The sequence below is a fragment of the Euleptes europaea genome, chromosome 1 (assembly GCF_029931775.1).
Source record: "Euleptes europaea isolate rEulEur1 chromosome 1, rEulEur1.hap1, whole genome shotgun sequence".
In the NCBI taxonomy this organism is placed as follows: Eukaryota; Metazoa; Chordata; class Lepidosauria; order Squamata; family Sphaerodactylidae; genus Euleptes; species Euleptes europaea.
In genome coordinates, this window is record NC_079312.1 from 9,069,778 (window position 1) to 9,091,023 (window position 21,246).

Genomic DNA, 21,246 nt, shown 5'->3' on the forward strand with positions numbered 1-21,246 from the left:
AAAGAGCGCTTGTTAATGGTTCCCCATCCACTTGGAGAGGAGTGACTAGTGGAGTTCCTCAGGGATCTGTGCTGGGCCCTGTGTTGTTCAACATCTTTATAAATGATTTGGATGAAGGAATAGAGGGGATGCTTACTAAATTTGCAGATGATACTAAATTGGGAGGGTAGCACATACGGTAGAAGACAGCCAAGATGCAGGATGATCTTGACAGGCCGGAGAATTGCACTTCAACAAAGATAAATGTAAACTTCTGCATTTAGATAGGAAAAATCACAAGCATTATTATAGACTGGGGGAGACTTGTCTGAGCAGTAGTGTGTGTGAAAAGAATCTTGGGGTCTTAGTAGACCAAACACTGAACATGAGTCAGCAGTGTGATGCTGTAGTTAAAAAGGCAAAGGGGTTCCTGGGCTGTATCAACAGAAGTATACTGTCCAGATCACGCAAAGTGACGGTATTACTTTGGTCTGGTTAGACCTCACCTAGAGCATTGTGTTCAGTTTTGGGCACCACAATTTAAGAAAGATGTAGACTAGCTGGAACGTGTCCAGAGAAGGGCAACAAAGATGGTGAGGGGTCTGGAGACCAAGTCCTATGAGGAAAGGTTGAAGGAGCTGGGTATGTTTAGTCTGAAGAGGAGAAGACTGAGAGGGGACATGATAACCATCTTCAAGTACTTGAAGGGCGAGTAGTGCCGAAGAGGGTGCCGAGTTGTTTTCTGTTACCGCAGAAGGTCAGACCAGAACCATCGTGTTGAAATTAAATTAAAAGAGTTTCCGTCTAGACATTAGGAAGAATTTTCTAACAGTTAGAGCAGTTCTTCAGTGGAACAGGCTTCCTCGGGAGGTGGTATGCTCCCCTGGAGGTTTTTAAGAAGAGGCTAGATGGCCATCTGTCAGCAATGCTGATTCTATAATCTTAGGCAGATCATGAGAGGGAGGGCACCTTGGCCATCTTCTGGGCATGAAGTATGGGTCGCTGGGGGTGTGGGGGTGGGGAGGTAGGCCCCTTCCAACTCTATGATTCTATGAGATGAAACAACACAAGAGGGATGGCGCTTCCAAAGCGGAGGCCCCAGTTCCTGGGGGAAGGTCTCAAGACCTCTTCCCTTGCAGCAAAGTTGCTTGGAACAATCTCCCTGCCCTAACTCAAACCTCCCTTCCATTTCGCTTTCAGATAATTAATTTGAGATTGTATTTGTGATGTATTAAATACCCACAGTATGCAGGAAATCGACAAGTGTTATTCAAACTGACCCCGCCTGAAAGTTTTCAGTCTGGTGAACATACATCCCCAGAACCCAAAGGTTGCAAACGGGGGCCTATTCTGTCTCTCTGGGCAGGGAGAGTTGGATGAGCATGGTGGTGGGAGGGGGGGCTCTTCAGGCTGCCCCAGCAGTGGGTACTAATGGGAGGAAGTCAAACGAAAAAAATCTCCCTTCTCAAGGCCCCCTTCTCAAACGCCCCTTCTCCACTGCATACTCCACTGCATACTTCTCCCTGCTTTCTGTGCTGGCAGAAAAAGCATCAGATGCCTTCTGAGAAATGAGAAAGGAAAGTTTATTGAGTCCATCATAGAAGGCCTGAGAGGGCAGCAAGATCCACAGGCAGGAAACCATTCTCAGGCTCAAAGGGTCCCAATCCCCAGCTGTCTTCTTTAAGACTGGGAGTTGACATGGGGGAGGGGGATCAGCTGAATCGGGGCCATGGCACTAAAGGATCAGGCAGGAGACTTGTGGTGCTCCTGACAGCTGGTGCTAGATTTCCCCATGCCAGATTCATGGCCATTCGGGCACTGTCTCAGGGTGTGTGTACAAAATCCCTCTGAGCACATGCAGAGTGTCGTTGCCATACCATGAGTTCAGAATTTTCTGCATTGTGCAGGGGGTTGGACTAGATGACCCTGGTGGCCCCGTCCAACTCTATGATTCTATGAGATGAAACACCACAAGAGGGATGGCGCTTCCAAAGCGGAGGCCCCAGTTCCTGGGTGAAGGTCTCAAGACCTCAACCAGACCCAAAGGGTAGGAATAATTGGAGCAGCCACAAAGTCCCCTCTTGTGCTCATCTGTCCCCATAACTGCCTCTCTTCTCCCCCCCCCCCATTGCAGCTCCCTTCACGGGATGATCCACACCGTCTCTGCTGAACCTCTTAGCAACTCCCAATCGGACCAAGCCAAAATCCCCCCACCCTCTCGGAGTTGCTGCAGGAAAAAGGCTTCTGTGGTTCGACCCTGGCAGTTTTTGTTGTTAAAAATAGCATTTATTTCTGAAAGGAGCTACACACTGCGATGTTGCAGCAGCACCCTCTGGCGTCCGAAGGGGACGGGGCCTTTTCTTCACACTCTCCTGATTTCCCGGACAGGGCAGCCCCTGGCACTCGGCTCAAAACACGCAACAGAGACACCAAAGTTCTCCTAAACCGGAGCGTCTCCATAGCAGCACGCAGTCCAAACCGCCGCTCAGGCTGCCTCTCTCTGTGTGAATTATTGTGAATTATCTCACCACCTTACCTCTTGGAAAGAAGGAAATTTTCCTAGCCAATATTGCGGGACTATATTGTCTTCACTTGTGGTCATGTATTGACTTTTGGACATTGTCCATGCTTGTATCAGATACTATTTGTATCTTGCCTTATTTGTAACCCATAAATTAGCCTTAGTTGTTTTTGCAGTTGTTGCTGTTTTTATGTTTGCTAATCTCTCTGTGTCCCAGCAGAGCTGGGGGAGGGATTTCCTACTTCTGTAGCCATGCCCTTTTCACAGCGATGGGGTGGAGGGTGGCTCTTTTCTTCTTCCATGCTGGGCCCCTGGACGTTGGAACACAGGCAGGAGAGGCAGAAATTCAGCAGGGGCAGCTTTCCCAGTGGTGGGGCTGCATCTGTTGGATTTCTTCCCTATTGTGCACTGTGCTTCCCACCACACTTTTCCTGATCCAGCAGAGACAGTCTCAGATGCTTCCCAAGGAATCCTCATCAGGCCCTAGGGTGTCCAGATCAGGGTTGGGCAATACCTGGAGATTTTGGGGTTGGAGCCAGAGGAGGGTGGGGTTTGGGGGAGGGGAGGGACCTCAGCAGGGCGTAATGCTAAAGAGTCCACATTCTAAGGCAGCCATTTTCCCCAGGTGAACTGAAATCACCTGGGGATCAGTTGTAACAGCAGGAGATCTCCAGCCACCACCTGGAGGTTGGTAGTAGAAAACGAGGATGCCGACCACTGTACTAATACTGAACAGTTAGAAAATAAGCACAGGAGCGACACAACAATTTTACAAAGTGTAAAAATTATTCTATTGAAAAGCTACCAAAAAGTGAACAATATCAAGACAAAAAACAATGTATACAATCCTATATCTATACAATGCAATCCTATATCTACAAAGTCCAAGAGATTCTAATAGTTATATCTTCAAAGTCATGTAGTCAATGTAACATTGCTTAAATGTAACGTTGCTTAAATGGATGGTATGGGGATACGGCCGTTTCAAATTTCTTCAGTTCAATCCATCAGTCCCCTAAAACGTCAAATAAGCTCAATTTAAATAATAAGGTGCTGCTGGACTGTTGCTCTTTTCTACTACTGCAGACAGACTAACTAAGCTCAAAATATTGTCGAAGGCTTTCACGGTCAGAGTTCATTGGTTCTCGTAGGTTATCCGGGCTGTGTAACCGTGGTCTTGGTATTTTCCAAGACCACGGTTACACAGCCCGGATAACCTACGAGAACTAACTAAGTTCAATTTGAATAATAAGGTGCTACTGGACTGTTGCTCTTTTCTACTACTGCAGACAGACTAACTAAGCTCAATTTGAATAATAAGGTGCTACTGGACTGTTGCTCTTTTCTACTACTGCAGATAGACTAACACAGCTACCCACTGTGAATTTAAATAATTTGTGAATGCAGATAGAAATACAGGATAGTAACCATGTTCCTCGTTGGGATACAACAATTGCAGTCAAAAATTATTTAAATTGAGCTTATTTGAAGTTTTAGGGGACTGATGAAGGATTGAATTGAAGAAATTTGAAACGGACGTATTCCCGTACCACCTGGAGGTTGGCAACGTTATCAGGACCATTTGAGCCCTTCACGGCCAGAGGGAGCAGCCATCACCAATACAGAATCGAAACCAAATTAATCCCGGCACGTGGCCATACCCGAGAAAGGTGACTCCAGGCTGATGGTTAAGAAGCAGTCGTGAAAACCTTGTCAAAGGCAACATCACAGATTTTATTTGATCTGTTCAGGAGCATGCAGGCTTTCAGGTGCCACAGAACTCTTCTTCAAGCCTGTCATGCTAGCTAGCAGGAATAGGCAGACGTGTCCATCCTGGTCGGCCCTCTTGGGTTCCTGCTGAGGGTTTTAAAGACACTGAAAGGCTTTAACTGGTGTTTGGCCAGCAAATGGGCAGAGTTGCCTTCTGATGCCCCCCCCCCCCCGTAGCAAAAAATGAGATTTGCCATGACACTGCGTTATTCTGAGTTTAGTGCCTTATTCTCTTATTTTGGTCACCCCCATTTTATTGCGTTGTCTACAAAAACCTTGGGGAGGGTGTGCAGATGGCCAGGCAACCACCTACAATTCCCTGTCTAGTCCTTCAATGTGTGTGTGTGTAGCAGCTGTTAGACACTCACATTCTCCCTTCAAGTAGCATCAGCTGAAATATTGTCTCAGCCTTTCCTTGTCAACATTAACAGTGGCAGCTGGATTTTAAATGATCCCTAAACGGACCAGGCCCTCCACCAGCCTCCCAACCAGACCATCTCTGGCTGGGTCTAACGTGGAGGGAAGGGGCTTCCCATTTGTAGGAGAAAATTAAGCCCCGAAGCAGAAAGGCGTAGGGTTGCCAACCTCCAGGTACTAGCTGGAGATCTCCCGCTATTACGGCTGATCTCCAGTCGATAGAGATCCCCAGTTCACCTGGAGAAAATGGTTGCTTTGGCCATTGAACCCTATGGCATTGAAGTCCCTCCCCAAACCCTGCCCTCCTCGGACTCCGCCCCCCAAATCTCTCGCCAGTGGCGATGCCAGCCCCCCAGCCCGGTGAATCTGTGCCAGGGAACTGGTGGGCTGGATCCTGCTTGGGAAGGGGTTTGGGGGGGGAGAGAGAGAAAGGGCAACCCCTCCTCTTGCCACATGTATAGCAGGGGCTGGTGGCAGGTCCACCTCTTCCCCAAATGTATCTGGTCTCCCGCAGTTCGTTCCCTGTCTCTCCCAGTTCTCCCCGCCCTCCGCCCCCCAAGCAAATGCAAAACCCATTTTGCAGAGAGAAAGGGGAGGGGGAGGGGAGGGGAGGGAGATAGTCTGCGCTTTGCATCTCCGGTGGAGAGGTGACGTTTGGCGGGGTGTGTGTGTGTCTCCCTCTGCTGGCGGTCTCCGCCCCACAGAAACAAAGGTAGTCGAGTGTGACGTCCTAGGGAAGCCACACTTCCTGCCTTACCCGGAGTCCCCACGTGAGAACGCTACATTCGTTGTCCTGGCGTGTAGAAAAGCAGCGGTGGCGGCAGCAGGAGCGGCGCCTTCCAAGCGAGTGGGACAAAGTAAAAGCTGGAACGGCCCGGAACGAGCATTAAACAAATCATACCACAGCAAAAAACAGTGACATGCCTTGCAGGGCCTCCAGAACAATCTTTTAGAAATCAAAACGGGGAGAGAACGTGTATTTATTAACCCTTTCCAGGCCAAAATGGCTCTGGAACAGCCTGGAACGGCTCGGAACAGTCCGTAACGGGCATTAAACACATCATACCATAGCAAAAACAAGTGGCATGCCTTTCAGGGGCTCCAGAACAACATTTTAGAAATCAAAACGCGGAGACAGAGCGCATTTATTAACCCTTTCCAGGCCAAAATGCCTCCAGAAAGGCACAAAATGGTCTGGAACAGCCCGGAACGGGCATTAAACCATACCACAGCAAAAAACAGTGGCATGCCTTGCAGGGGCTCCAGAACAATATTTTAGAAATCAAAACGGGGAGAGAACGTGCATTTATTAACCTTTTCCAGGCCAAAATGACTCCGGAATGGCCCAAAATGCCTCCGGAAGGGCACAAAATGGCCCGGAACGGGCATTAAACAAATCATACCACAGCAAAAACAAGTGGCATGCCTTTCAGGGGCTTCAGAACAATATTTTAGAAATCAAAACGTGGAGAGAGCGCATTTATTAACCCTTTCCATGCCAAAATTACTCCGGAACAGCCCCAAATGCCTCCGGAACGGCACAAAATGGTCCAGAACAGCCCGGAACGAACATTAAACAAATCATACCAAAGCAAAAAAAAAAAAAAAAGACATGCCTTGCAGTGGCTTCAGAGCAATATTTTAGAAATAAAAACACGGAGAGAACATGCATTTATTAACTCTTTCCAGGCCAAAATGCCTCCAGAACAGCCTGCAACGGCCCGGAATGGGCATTAAACAAATCATACCACAGCAAAAAAACAGTGGCATACCTTGCAGGGACTCCAGAACAATATTTTAGAAATCAAAATGGGGAGAGAACGTGCATTTATTAACCTTTTTCAGGCCAAAATGACTCCGGGATGGCCCAAAATGGCCTGGAACGGGCATTAAACAAATAATACCGCAGCAAAAACAAGTGGCATGCCTTTCAGGGGCTCCAGAACAATATTTTAGAAATCAAAACGCGGAGAGAGAGAGAGAGCGCATTTATTAACCCTTCCCTGGCCAAAATGACTCCGGAATGGCCAAAATGCCTCCGGAACGGCACAAAATGGCCTGGAACGGGCATTAAACAAATCATACCACAGCAAAAACAAGTGGCATGCCTTTCAGGGGCTCCAGAACAATATTTTAGAAATCAAAACGCAGAGAGAGCGTGCATTTATTAACCCTTTCCAGGCCAAAATGCCTCCAGAAAGGCACAAAATAGTCTGGAACAGCCTGGAATGGGCATTAAACAAATCATACCACAACAAAAAACAGTGGCATGCCTTGCAGGGGCTCCAGAGCAATATTTTAGAAATCAAAACACGGAGAGAACATGCATTTATTAACCCTTTCCAGGCCAAAATGCCTCCAGAACAGCCCGGAACGGCCCGGAATGGGCATTAAACAAATCATACCACAGAAAAAAACAGTGGCATGCCTTGCAGGGTCTCCAGAACAATATTTTAGAAATCAAAACAGGGAGAGAACGTGCATTTATTAACCCTTCCCAGGCCACAATGCCTCCAGAAAGGCACAAAATGCCTCTGAAACGACACAAAATGGCCCGGAACGGGCATTAAACAAATCATACCACAGCAAAAAACAGTGGCATGCCTTGCAGGGGCTCCAGAACTATATTTTAGAAATCAAAAAGTGGAGAGAGAGAGAGAGAGAGCACATTTATTAACCCTTTCCAAGCCAAAACGCCTCCGGAATGGCCTGGAATGGTGTCAGGCTTCAGCAAATGCACAGCGTCCCAGGCAATAGAACTCAAATCCAGACAGAGCAGTGATTCAAAGATTTATTCCGGAGGTCAGTGATTTCAGTAAAGAGACGAGCAAGGCTGGAATACCTGACTGGGGGAGTATGGATACATATATAAGGCTGATACAATAGGGTTACAGGAACAAAGAGACAATGTAGTCGTTTCCTGCTGGTAACGACTTAAGTAAAACTGAAACAGAAACAATTGTGAGCAATCAGTGGAGGAGATGGCCGAGCCCTCGGCTTTGTGCGTGGCACCCGATATCGGATCGAAGATTTCCACGGGCGGGTCCCAATACAATTGTAAATCCCTGGCCGGAGCTCGTGTGCAAAACGGGTGGGGAAAGAGTGCATGGAGAACTCCATCTTGTCCACGGGGAAACCGTCTTGTTTGGGAACAGAGCTATCAGAAGCCCTATCTGACATTCCGCCTCTCCAAAGACCCCCTCCCCGGGTTTCCGGGTTTGTCGGGACAACTCTGATGGAACTCGGCGATCAGAGAGGGAGCGTGCACGTGTTCAGCCGCGACCCACTCATCATGACTCGAGTTCAAGTGTTTCCAGCGTTCCAGGTACTCCAGCTGACCTCTCCACAGCCTGGAGTCCAGGACCCTGGAAATTTCAAAATGCTGTTCCCCCTGCACCATGATAGGTGTCACCACCGGGGGTTCGGGGTGCCAATCGGGAGAGGGAGAAAAGGGTTTCAGAAGGCTAACGTGAAACACGGGGTGTACCCCCTTCAAGGTCTTGGGGAGGTTCAGTTCAGCAGTGACCTCATTGATTACCCGAGATATAGTAAACGGACCCACATACTTTTGACACAGTTTCCGACAAGGACGCAGAGACTTTAAATTCTTGTTGGAAAGGTACACCTTCTCCCCAACCACCAGATCCCACTGGAGCATTCTGTGCTTGTCTGCCGGCGCCTTGTACCATTCCTTAGCCTGGTCCAACTGTTTTACCAGCCCCGGCCAAGTATTTCTGACGGTGTTAGACCAAGCCGACACCTCAGGAGGATCGCCTCCCGGCGGGAGGGTCGAAATCCATAGACCATCTTAAAGGGACTTTGTCCAGTAGCAGAGTGGACAGAGTTGTTATAGGCGTATTCCGCCAGGGGCAGCAGGTCAACCCAATCATCTTGGTGATAATTGGTGAAGCAGTGCAAGTAACATTCAACGACGGCATTCACCCTCTCCGTCTGCCCATTTGTCTGGGGGTGGTAGGCGGAGGATAAACCCGGTTGTACCCCGACAATCCCCACAAATGCCTGCCAGAATTTAGAAAGGAACACCGAGCCTCTGTCGCTCACGATCTTCCGTGGAAATCCATGCAGACGGAAGACCTGTTGCACGAAAAGGCAGGCCAATTTGTGGGCTGAGGGCAGCCCTTCGCACGGAATAAGGTGGATTTGTTTTGAAAACAGATCCGTGATCACCCACAGTACGGACTTCCCCTGGCTGGGAGGGAGATTGGTCACAAAGTCCATACCGATCACCCGCCAGGATGCCTCCGGAGTCTCCAGGGGTTTTAGTAGACCGGGAGGCTTCCCCATAAGGCGTTTATTGGTGGCGCACGTTGGGCAGGACCTTACAAAACTATCGATGTCCTGTCGCATCCCGGACTACCAAAAGCGTCGCCTAACCTGGTGCAGGGTCTTAACAAAACCAAAGTGCCCCCCTGTCTTGGAGCTGTGGCTCCATTCTAGCACCTCCCGGCGCAGCTTCAGGGGGACATAAGTCTTTCCCTGCGGGGCCCCGGCCTCCTCCCTCCCAAGAGACTTCTCCCCTTGTTCTTCCAAAAGGGCCTCCCCCCACCTAGCCTGGGTGGCAGGGGGCAGGTCTCTAGGGGGTCCCTGCAAGCGGGGGGGGGGGCTCGGCTGCTGCCTCATGCGGGAGGTCAGGGGGAGATGGAGAAACTGCGGCCCGGGTCTGGACTCCCTGGGGACGGGTGGCTTCGGTGGCTTCTCCTTGTGGGAGGACCGGGGTAAGCGGGGGTGCTGCTGCCCGGGCTTGGGTCCGGGTTAGAACTCCTGCGCTTGCCCCCTCCGGGTCCAAGCCAAGGTGTTCTGGGGTAAAAAGGGACCCAATCGGCCGCTCGACTCTGCAGTCGTACTGCGGCATGCGGGAGAGAACATCCGCCAGGCAATTCTCCTTCCCGGGGACATGCTTAATAGTAAAGCGGAATTTAGAAAAAAAATCTGCCCAACAAAGCTGTTTGGCCAAGCGTTTCCTCTGCCCCAGGATGGCTTCGAGGTTCCGGTGGTCCGTCCAAACCTCGAACGGCACCACAGCCCCCTTCAAGAACTGGCGCCAGACCACGTGGGCATGTTTAATTGCCGTGGCCTCCTTCTCCCCTATTGGCCAGTTGAGTTCGGCCCCAGAAAACTTTTTGGAAAAATAGGCGCAGGGTCGGAGCCTCCCCTGAGCATCTTTCTGCAAGAGTGCTCCCCCCATTGCCCTATCAGAAGCGTCCACTTGAAGGGTAAAAGGTTGAGAACAGTCGGGGTGAGCCAAAACGTGCCCAGTAGTAAACCGGCTCTTAAGTAAGCTGAACGCCGCCTGGCAGCGGTCGTCCCATGCTACCCGTTAGCGGCAGTGGCCGCCTGACCCCTCCCCTTGGTCCTAAGGAGTTCCGTGATCGGGAGGGCTATTTCAGCAAAATCTGGGATGAAACCCCGGTAGAAATTTGCAAAGCCCAGAAATTGTTGAACCTGTTTGCGGGTCCGGGGAGGTTCCCAATCCCGGACCGCCTGGACCTTCACGGGGTCCATGATTAACCCGTTGGGAGACACCACAAACCCAAGAAAAGTAAGCTTGTTAAAGGCACACTTGGACAGTTTGGCGTACAGGTGGTGTTCCCGCAGCCGGCGCAAAACCTCCCACATCAATTTCCGGTGCTCTTCCGGGTCTCGTGAATAAATTAAAATGTTGTCCAAGTACACGATGACCCCCTGAAACAACAGATCATGCAAAATCTCATTGATGAGTTGCATGAAGCAGGACGGAGCTCCAGACAACCCGAAAGGCATTACACTAAATTCAAAAAGTCCATAGCAACACGAGAAGGCTGTTTTAGCCTCATCCCCCTCCTTAATTCGAACCTGGTAGTAGGCTTCCGCCAAGTCCAGTTTAGAAAACACCCTGCCCTCCTGTAGCTGGCTGAGAAGGTCAGGGATGAGGGGGATGGGATACGCGTTAGTTTCAGTAACTGCATTAAGCCCCCTATAGTCCACCCACAACCGGAGGTCCGAAGTCCCCTTTTTCTTCACAAAGAAGCAGGGTGAGGAGAATGCAGCCTTGGATGGATGAATCCCCTAGCCAGATTCTTATCCAGAAACTCCCGCAATACAGTTTTTTCTTGGGGGCTCATGGGGTAAACCCAAGCCTTGGAGGGCTTCATGTCCGCCGTTAACTTAATGGCACAGTCTGTAGTGCAGTGAGGGGGTAGTAAGTCACAGTCCTTCCCCTCAAAGACATCCGCAAAGTCCTGATACTCCGGGGGTAGCGCTACGGGAATCGCTGTCGCTGCAGTCACCCTCTCCCCATCGGGCATGTTCTCCCTGCAATGCCACCTGCATTGAGGGGATTCAAACTGCCATGTTTTTGTGCCATGACAGTGCCACAAAGCGGTGGATGCCTGATTGGTTGATGATTTTAGTGTGGCCTGACACAAAAGGATCCACGAGGATTCCTGCTTTGTTGGGAATTTCATCTTTGTGCCGTGGCAGCACCATGCGGCAGTGGGTGTGTGATTTTTGTGGTGCTGCCTGTGGACTAAGACATGATCTACAACATGACAGTGGTTTTCTTTTCTTTCAATGTAAAAATCATATGATTTAATGAGGATCCGTTGAAATTCTTTTACACGCAACTGCAATTGAGGTGTGGTATTTCTATAATCTTTTTTGTCCATTTCCTCTCTGTAGGGCACCCAAACAGGATGTGGGTTGGGGGGGGGGCGGCGAACTAGGTATGCAGAAGAGTTTGGGAATTGAAAGAAAAGAATCCTCCCCCACCCCAAAGCACCCCAGCAGTGAGGCCTGAGCATGCTTCTCACACTCCAGGAGCAATGGAAGATGGAAATCAGTTCACCCTTATTTAATGGGCACGGAAAGGACAAAGGAGGAAGGGGCACGGAGACAGTGGGCACCCCCTGACCTCAACTCCCCACTCCAGAGACTGACTCTCCCCCCCACACCCACATAAACACCAGGGATGCTTTGTGGCAAAGAGGCAGAGACCCCTATGCTCCTTGTGTAACCCCGAGTCCACTGAGGGGTGGGGGGCTAACAAACTGGGTACTTCACAGAAGGGGAAAAAGGCACAATCTTGCCAGAGTGATTAGAGAGCCTGAAGCTGCAGGTAGCTTACTTCAGAAGGACTTCAGTCCTTTAAACTTATTTTTATGTATTGTATTGATTTGATTTCTATTATAAAACTGCACATTAATATTCTAGGTATGAGAATTTCTTATACTGATTAGTGGAAGGGGAGTTGTGTTAATGCTATTCACTGCCTATTAGTCTGTATGGTGGTGGTGGTGGTTGTGAATGTTTGCAATGGATGTTCTGTGAACCTTCCCAGAGTGGTTGGAGGGCCTGAAGCTGCCGGTCGCTCCCCTCAGAAGGACTCCGGCTTTTCAATAAAGCTGCACATTGGTATTCAAGGGCAGCTCAGCTACTCCCTCAGTTCTTTCATTGGGGAAAAAAACAAATTCTTTGATAGCCTTCTTTGATTTAAATAGAAGCTACATTTGGCTGTGGGTGACCTTAGAGTTGGGAGGGTGAACATGGTGAGACACAATTCCTCCCCCTTCCCAGAAATGCCCTCTTCCTCCCCCTCCCCCAGCTTGGGGGTTTCTGCCTTCTGATCTTCAGGTATAATTAATGATATAAGAAGTGCCGATTTTTGGACCCCCAACTTAAAAATGATCATTTTTATACCCTCTAAAGCCTCTGTGAGCAGACAAGGCGGCCAAACCAAGATGCTGACCCTGCCACTCTAGGGAGAAGAGTGACCCCCCCACACAAAGTTCAATAAGAGGGCTCCTGAGTTCTAGGTGGGGGGCTGGAGTTCTCCTGGGATTACAGCAGCTCATTTCCAGACCTCCGAGTTCAGTTCCCCTATAGAAAACGGTAGCTTCGGAAGTCGGACCTTACAATATACACTACAGAGTCTAGGAGAAGCTGAAGTCTCCTCAAGGCTCTGTCCCGAAAAGTCCAGGAATCCCCCGAGCAGGTGATGGCGACCCTCTCCAATAGGGCAGAATCACAAAGGAGTAATAGGGAGCGGTCTCGCTGGCATGTTGTTTAGAGGAACAGGGAAGATGCTGCAGGAACACAGATGTTCAGTGCAGCCCTAAATTCCCATTTTGCTGGGAATGAGCCCTATTGAATAGGAGGATTATGGGTGGGCCTGCTTTGGATTGCTTCAGGTGAGCTTGCTTTAGAGAGCCTGAGTTTTCTTCTCATCCCCAAAACCGTGAGGACGGATTGATGAAAAGTAGTCAGACACAAGCTTGTAGCATCTTTAAAGAGCCAGGGACACTTAACTTTCCCAGAGAACCTTACAGGCATCTCTAAAAAAAGCTTTCTGTGTCACATAACAAAATGATATTACCAACCACAAGTAGCACTTTCATTCTGATCCATCGTGTGTCTCCATTCTCTTTTGTTTTCCTTCTGTCACGTTGCCATCTGTCTCTCCCTACTTCCCCGCAGGGAGAATCCTCTTTTCATAGCCAAGTGAGTAAAGGGACCTTTTCACAGTCGGAAGCGACCCGATAGAAGTGGAGGGAGATGGAAGGGCCGGACCCGGAAGGTCCTTCCAAGAGAGCAAGGAAAGGTCCCCTGCCCATCCAGGCTAGGGGTGGCATCGAATCCTGGGAGAGAGCTGTGCCAGAGATCCGGAATCAGGAGCCCCTGAACTCAGAAGTATATTGCCAACGCTTCCGGCAGTTCCGCTATTGGGAGGCTGATGGGCCCCGAGAGGTCTGCAGCCAACTCCATTTACTTTGCGAACAATGGCTGAAGCCAGACAAACACACCAAGAAGCAGATCCTGGACCTGGTGATCCTGGAGCAGTTCCTGACCATCCTGCCCCAGGAAATGCGGCGCTGGATAAGAGGATGTGGGCCGGAGACCAGTTCCCAAGCAGTGGCCCTGGCCGAAGGTTTCCTTGACAAGAAGTCAAGGCTAATAACCTTTCTTCCACTTTTCTCTCCCTTGCAGGCAGTGAAGAGACTGTGTTGATCCGTCCTCTTTGTGGAAGTGTGGAGACAGCTGCTGCGCTTCCAGACTGGGTAGGCGAGATGACCGGGGGGGGGGGCGGCTAGGTCCCCCCTCCTTTTTCCGGGGTGGTTTTCTCCTGCAGTTGTTGTTAAGGGGCCCAGACAAGAGGCTCTGAACGCCACTCCTTTTATACATGCCAAGCTCTCCATCCTGCACCCTCCCAGAATGCCCTCTTCCAGAGAGTTGCCTCTGCCTTGAATCATAGAATAGAATCATAAGAGTTGGAAGGGACCACCAGGGTCATCAAGTCCAACCCCCTGCACAATGCAGGGCACTCACAACTACCTCCCGCCCCCCACACCCCTAATGACCAGAAGATGGCCAAGATGCCCTACTTCTCATCATCCGCCCAAGGTCCCAGAATCAGCAATGCTGACAGATGGCCATCCAACATCTTCCTAAAAACCTCCAGGGAAGGAGAGCTTACCATCTCCCGAGGAAGCCTGTTCCACTGAGCAACCGCTCTAACTTTTAGAAAATTATTCCTAATGTCTACACGGAAACTCTTTTGATTTAATTTCAACCCGTTGGTTCTGGCCCGACCTTCTTGAGTAACAGAAAACAACTTGGCACCATCCTCTGTATGACAGCCCCTCAAGTAATTGAACATGGTGATCATATCACCTCTCATTCTTCTCCTCTTCAGGCTAAACATACCCAGCTCCTTCAACCTTTCCTCACAGGACTTGGTCTCCAGACCCCTCACCATCCTCTGGACATGTTCCAGTTTGTCTACATCTTTCTTAAATTGTGGTGCCCAAAACTGAACATAGTACCCTAGTTGAGGTCTAACAAGAGCGGAGTAAAGCTATACCATCACTTTGCGTGATCTGGACACTATACTTCTGTTGATGCAGCCCAAGACTGCATTTGCCTTTTTAGCTACCGCATCACACTGCTGACTCATGTTCAGTGTTCAGTCTACTAAGACCCCAAGATCCTTTTCACACACACTACTGCTCAGACAAGTCTCCCCCATCCTATAATTATGCATTTGATTTTTCCTACCTAAATGCAGAACTGTACATTTGTCTTTGCTGAAGTGCATTTTATTAGTCCTAACCCACTTCTCCAGCCTGTCAAGAACATCCTGCATCTTGGCTTTGTCTTCTACCGTATTTGCTACCCCTCCCAATTTAGTATCATCTGCAAATTTAATAAGCATCCCCTCTATTCCTTCATCCAAATCATTTATAAAGATGTTGAACAACACAGGGCCCAGCACAGATCCCTGAGGAACTCCACTAGTTACTTCTCTCCAAGTGGATGAGGAACCATTAACTAACCCTCTTTGGGTACCATCTGTCAACCAGTTGCAGATCCGCCTTGCATGATCTCTGACAAAGGAATCTGCTTTTTCTTTCAGTCTCCAGTGACCTTTGAGGAGGTCACCGTGTATTTCACTGAGGCAGAGTGGGCCCTGCTGGATCCAAGCCAAAGAGCTCTCTACAAGGAAGTCATGCTGGAGAACCACGGGAGCGTGGCGTTTCTGGGTAAGATGTCAAAGGTGCAAATTGCTGCCATTGGGATTGTGCCATTGGGCTGATGTGTGAATCAAAATTTTAAACCTTGTTTTAAGGCCTGTTTTGTTACTTGATCTCTTTTAGGAGCCTCGAGGTGGTGGGGTGGCAGTGAAAGCAATATTCAGCTTGGCTGGGTAGAGTGACCCGATGGTCCTGGCTGGCCCGGGGGCAACAGAGGCCAGTGTTGTGGCCGTCGCCCAAGCCAAATAGGGTGTCCTGGCCTAAGACCAATGCAGGGCCGAGAGGCCCACAGGAGGACTCTGGAAGGGGCCCCCATCTTAATTCCTCAGTTGCCAACACACTAGTCCACCAGATGGGATTATAGCTATTTATTGTGTAAGCTATTTAGAACTGCTGTTTTAAAAACTACTTAATCTCAGATATCCTTGAATCTTAGCGAAGGATTCCAAACTATATTTTTTTAACGAGGAATTGGCTGTAATTTAATTGCATATCAAGGCGGAACAAGGTGCAAGCCATGCACCTTCTGCTGTGCTTAATGGCATTTTATTTTTTCCTTGGTTCTGATTCCAATTCCAAAGGGCCACCAGAAAGTGGAGCCCGAGTTGGAGGCTGGCCTGATCGTATTAAGAGACAAATGTGTACACTTAATAGATTTGTAAATATTTCCCCTGAGATTCCTTTACTTCCTTTATATCATGCCTTTCTCCCCAGTTTGGACCCAAAGCAGTTGACATTTTTCTCTTCTCCTTAGTATCCTCACAACAACCCTGTGAGGTAGGTCAGGCTGAGAGCATATGAATTTCCTGTCAAGAATAGCAAGTCTGGCATATCAGTGTTTGACAGTTCAGAATCTAGATCGTCAACATCTAGATTGTGAGGCCCTGGCAGAAGTCAAGCAAGAACCAGTCTGAACGGGTTCTGGTCAGGCTAATGCCAGACTGATGCAATACGTAGAAATGAGTGCACAATGACTCAGCAGTTAGCTGATTGGTGGCTGGAGACTGGGAAGGTATAAATGTGTATATCTTTCAATGTGTGGGGAGATATTAGTGGATGTGTTTAGTGTTGGTGATTGCTGTAACTGATCTGAACACTGTATATAAACAAGCACTGTTTTCATATAGCTTGGCTCTGGATGGTGTTTATTCCTGGGTACTCTGCCTAATCCGCTAGCTCCTCGCGACATTTCCATGGCAGTGGGGATTCGAACCTGGGTCTTCCAGATCCTAGTTTGACACTCTGCACATTGTAATAAAGCTGTGATCCCTTTAAGTCATACTTTTGCTTGGGAATGAGCCTTGCAGAACTTGGCCAGGAGTTACTTCTTAATGTAATTATTCATAAATAATAGATGGGTAAAATAACATTAAAATGTAATTATTCTTTAACAATTTATAGTGGTCAATACAATTTATTCTATTGTTTAAAAGAGTTGTTGATTATATATGTATATTATATACGTTGATTATATACATATATGTAAACAGAAATATGTGTATAGTATCTGGCGGGTGGCATTTGGTAATTTTGTCCCCCTTCAATTAAAAAAGGTAGCTCGGGCCCTGACCCACCCACTCAATCTGGGCTGAATGAGGCATGGCCGGCCCAACCAAGTGACATTTATGTCATATCCAGCCCTCGTAACGATTGAGTTTGACATCCCTGGTTTAAAGACCAGGTGAAGAACAGATTTGCATTACTAAGTTCAAATGAATGTAAACCAGAAGAACTATGGGTGGAAGCTAGAAATATTATCAAAAAAGAACGTGCAAAGACTATTTGTGTAGCCAAAAGAAATGAAAAGTCACAATGGATGATTGTGGAAACTCTTAAAATTGCCAAAGACAGACGAGAAGCAAAAGTAAAAGGTGACAGAAAAAGAATCAAAAATCTAAGTACAGCATTCCAGCAACTCACACATAGAGACAAAAAGAACTATTCTAATAACCAGAGTAAAGAAATAGAAGAGAATAAAAAAGGAAGAACAAGAGATCTGTTCCACAAGATCGAAGAAATCAAAGGGAAATATAAAGCACAGTTAGTCATGCTGAATGATCGACATGGAAATACATTAACTGAACAAGACAAAATAAAGGTGGGAACAATACACTGAAGAGATGGAAAGATGACAGATACCCTCCAAGAAGAATCTTTTGAAGAAGAACCTACAGTTTTAGAAAGTGAAGTGAAAGCTGCACTGAAAGAAATTGGGAGAAACAAATCACCAGGAGCTATTCCAAGCCACAGAAGCAGAGTCCATCAAAATCCTGACAACAATATGCCAACAAATATGGAAAACAAAACAATGGCCCACAGACAGGAAACAATCTATTTACATACCAATTCCCAAGAAAGGAGTCGTCAAACTTTGCTGTAGCTATTGGACTAGGGCTGTCGATTCAGTTCATCCCAAACCAAAAAATAGCTGAATTTTCCCCGATTCGGGGGTTTCTGGTTCGGATAGAGCTGAATTTTAAAAAAGCGGGAAAACGAGGAGCCGAATTTGGCGAGTTTGGGCGAATGCCAAATAAATTTGGCAAATTCGGGGGCTCCGAATCAGCAGCATAACCATCAGTTAGCAAGCAACTGGCAGCATTCTCCCGCGGCCAATGGTGGCCAAACCGGGTCTTCTTGTGGCCAATCAGTCGTGGTTGAGTGCGTGGGCCCAGCTGCTGTGCAGCCTGGGGAGAGAGTCTGTGTGAGAGATCCCTGTGTGTGTGTGTGTGTGCACATTCGAGCCTTTTCGTGGCTCTGGAGGAGCTTGTTTGGAGGTAGAGGTCCCAAACTTTCAGTGTAGCTTGTGGGGACCCTTCTTGCAAGAACCCTTAAGTTTTGTAAAGATTGGGTCAGGGGATCCTGAGTTATGGGGCCCGGAAGGGGTCCCCCCAACTGCCCATTGCAATAAAGCCATTACAAACACATTCGTGGCTTTCCATGGCTCCGGGGGGGGGCATTTTTGGAGGTAGAGGTCCCACACTTTCAGTGTAGCTTGAGGGGACCCTTCTTGCAAGAACCCCCAAGTTTTGTGAAGATTGGGTCAGGGGGCCTGAATTATGGGGCCCGGAAGGGGTCCCCCACCCATCTGCCCATTGGAACACAGCCTTTAAAAACACATTCGTGTTGGGCCGTACCATTACCCCAGCCTGGAGTAAACTCCCCCCCCATTGGAATGAATGGGAGCAGGCAATCCTTAATGTGCATCTAGAGTGGCAAATCCAAGGTAAAACCTCCCGTGCATAAATGGTCAGAGAGTATGTGTGTGTGAGTCTGCTAGAATCGTATTGGATTACTCCTGAGTTCTGACTCCCTGTCCCTGCTCCTGATGGAAGAGAAGAAGACATCCACAGTAAGACCCATTTGGGGGCTTTTCTCTATAATTTTTTTCCTGTATGTGTGTATGTGGGGGGGGGGGAGATTTTGTGTGTGTGTGTGTGTGTGAGAGAGACAGAGAGGGGGGGAAGCCAAAGGGAGGTGAGTTTACCTGCTCTGCTGGGGGGTGGGCTTGATCGCCTCTGTGTGGGACTGTGCTTTCTACTGTTTTCACTGGTTGCCAACTTCGTGTGGAGTTAACTGTGGGTCAGTGAGTCTCTCTCTGGCTGGTTCCTATTGTTTCCAATGGGCTGTGCAGCCACTCCTGTTGTTTCGAATGGGCTAGCCTGTCATTCGTTTTAGTACATCCCCTGTAATGTATTTCAGTGGAGTCAATGCAAGTTAACCGACATTCCCCTCTCCCATTATCTTCAATGGGCTGGGCAGCCTCTCCCATTGCTTCCAATAAGCTGACTTGTCATTCATTTTAGTACATCCCTTTTAATGGCTTCATTCCAATGGGCAGATGGGGGGGACCCCTTCTGGGCCCCATAACCCAATCTTCACAAAACTTGGGGGTTCTTGCAAGAAGGGTCCCCTCAAGCTACACTGAAAGTTTGGGACCTCTACCTCCAAACATGCCCCCCGGAGCCACGGAAAGCCGTGAATGTGTTTGTAATGGCTTTATTGCAATAGGCAGATTGTGGGGGACCCGGGCCCCATATCTTGGGGGGCCTGATCCAATCGTCACAAAAATTGGGGGTTCTTGCAAGGGTCCCCTCAAGCTACACTGAAAGTTTGGGACCTCTACCTCCAAAAATGCCCTCCCGGAGCCGTGGAAAGCCGCGAATGTGTTTTTAATGGCTTTATTCCAATGGGCAGGTGGGGGGACCCCCTTCCGGGCCCCATAACTTGGGGGCCCCTGACCCAATCATCACAAAACATGGGGGTTCTTGCATGAAGGGTCCCCTCAAGCTACACTGAAAGTTTGGGACCTCTACCTCCAAACATGCCCGCTCCCAGAGCCGTGGAAATGAGGGAATGTGCTTTAAATGGCTTCATTCGGCCAATTTTTTTTCCGAACTCCAAATCTCGTGCCGAATTCCACGGATCTGAATCGGGGGAGTTCGGACTTTGGCATTTTCCAAATCAAAATGAGCCGAATTTTGCCGAATCCAAATTTTACCCAAAAAAATTTCAACAGCCTTATATTGGACCATCGCATTAATTTTTCATGCAAGTATACTGATGTTCAAAATCTTACAATGAAGACTGTTACCATATGTGGAATGAGAAATGCCTGATGTTCAAGCTGGATTCAGAAAAGGAAGAGGCACTAGAGATCATATTGCAAATTTATGTTGGTTACTGGAGAATACAAAAAAACTTCAGAAGGAAATTAGCCTGTTTCATAGATTACAGCAAAGCTTTTGACTGTGCAGATCACGAAAAGCGATGACTGGTTTTAAAGAAAATGGGTGCGCCACAACATCTGATTGTTTTGATGCACAACCTGTACCCTGGACAAGAGGCCACGGTTAGGACAGAGTATGGAGAAAAAGAATTATGTCCAATTGGCAAAGGTGTTAGACAAGGATGTATTTTATCTCCCTACCTTTTCAACCTGTATGAAGGACATATCATTAGGAAAGCTGGATTAAATTTAGATGAAGGTGGAGTGAAAACTGGGGGGGGGGAACATTAACAATTTGAGATATGCCGATGATAGTACGTTACTGGCAGAAAATAGCGAAGACTTGTAACAACTGCTATTGAAAGTTAAAAGAGAAATTGCCCAAAGCTGCACTACAGCTGAACATCAAGAACACAAAAGTAATAACTACAGGAGAAGAAGAGTTGGTTTTTATATGCCGACTTTCTCTACCACTTAAGGGTAGATAAACTGGCTTACCTTCCCTTTCCCTCCCCACAACAGACACCCTGTGAGGTAGGTGGGGCTGAGAGAGCTCTAACAAAGCTGTAACTTGCTCAAGGTCACCCAGCTGGCTTTATGTGGAGTGGGGAAACAAATCCAGTTCACCAGATTAGCCTCCGCCACTCATGTGGAGGAGTGGGGAATCAAACTCGGTTCTCCAGATCAGAGTTCACCGTTCCAAACCACCAATCTTAACAGTGGTGTTACTCAACCATTACTCAGCTTCACCATTACTCAACGTTAAGGTTGACAATGAAGAAATTGAAAGTGTTCAAGACTTTCTATTCCTTGGCTCCAGCATCAACCAAAAGAGAGACAGCAGCCAAGAAATCAGAAGGAGATTGAGACTGGGAAGAGCAGCCATGAAGGAGCTAGAAAAGATGTAAGGATGTGTCACTGGCAACTAAGATCAAGTTATGCCATCATATTCCCTATTACTATGGATGGGTGTGAAAGCTGGACAATGAGGAAAGCTGATAGGAAGAAAGTAGATTCCTTTGAAAAGTGGTGTTGGAGGAGAGTATTACGGCTACCATGGACTGCCAAAAAAAACAAATCAGTGGCTTATAGATAAAATCCAGCCTGAATTGACGCTAGATGCTAAAATGGCTAAACTGAGGCTATCGTACTTTGGTCACATTATAAGAAGACAAGATTATAAGAAGACAAAATTAAATGCAAAACAAATATGAATCAAAGTTATATTGTAACTACAATAAAAAAGTAACTTCCATAATAAAAAAAACTTCAAGCAACTACCCAAATAACTTCAAATAATTTTTTCA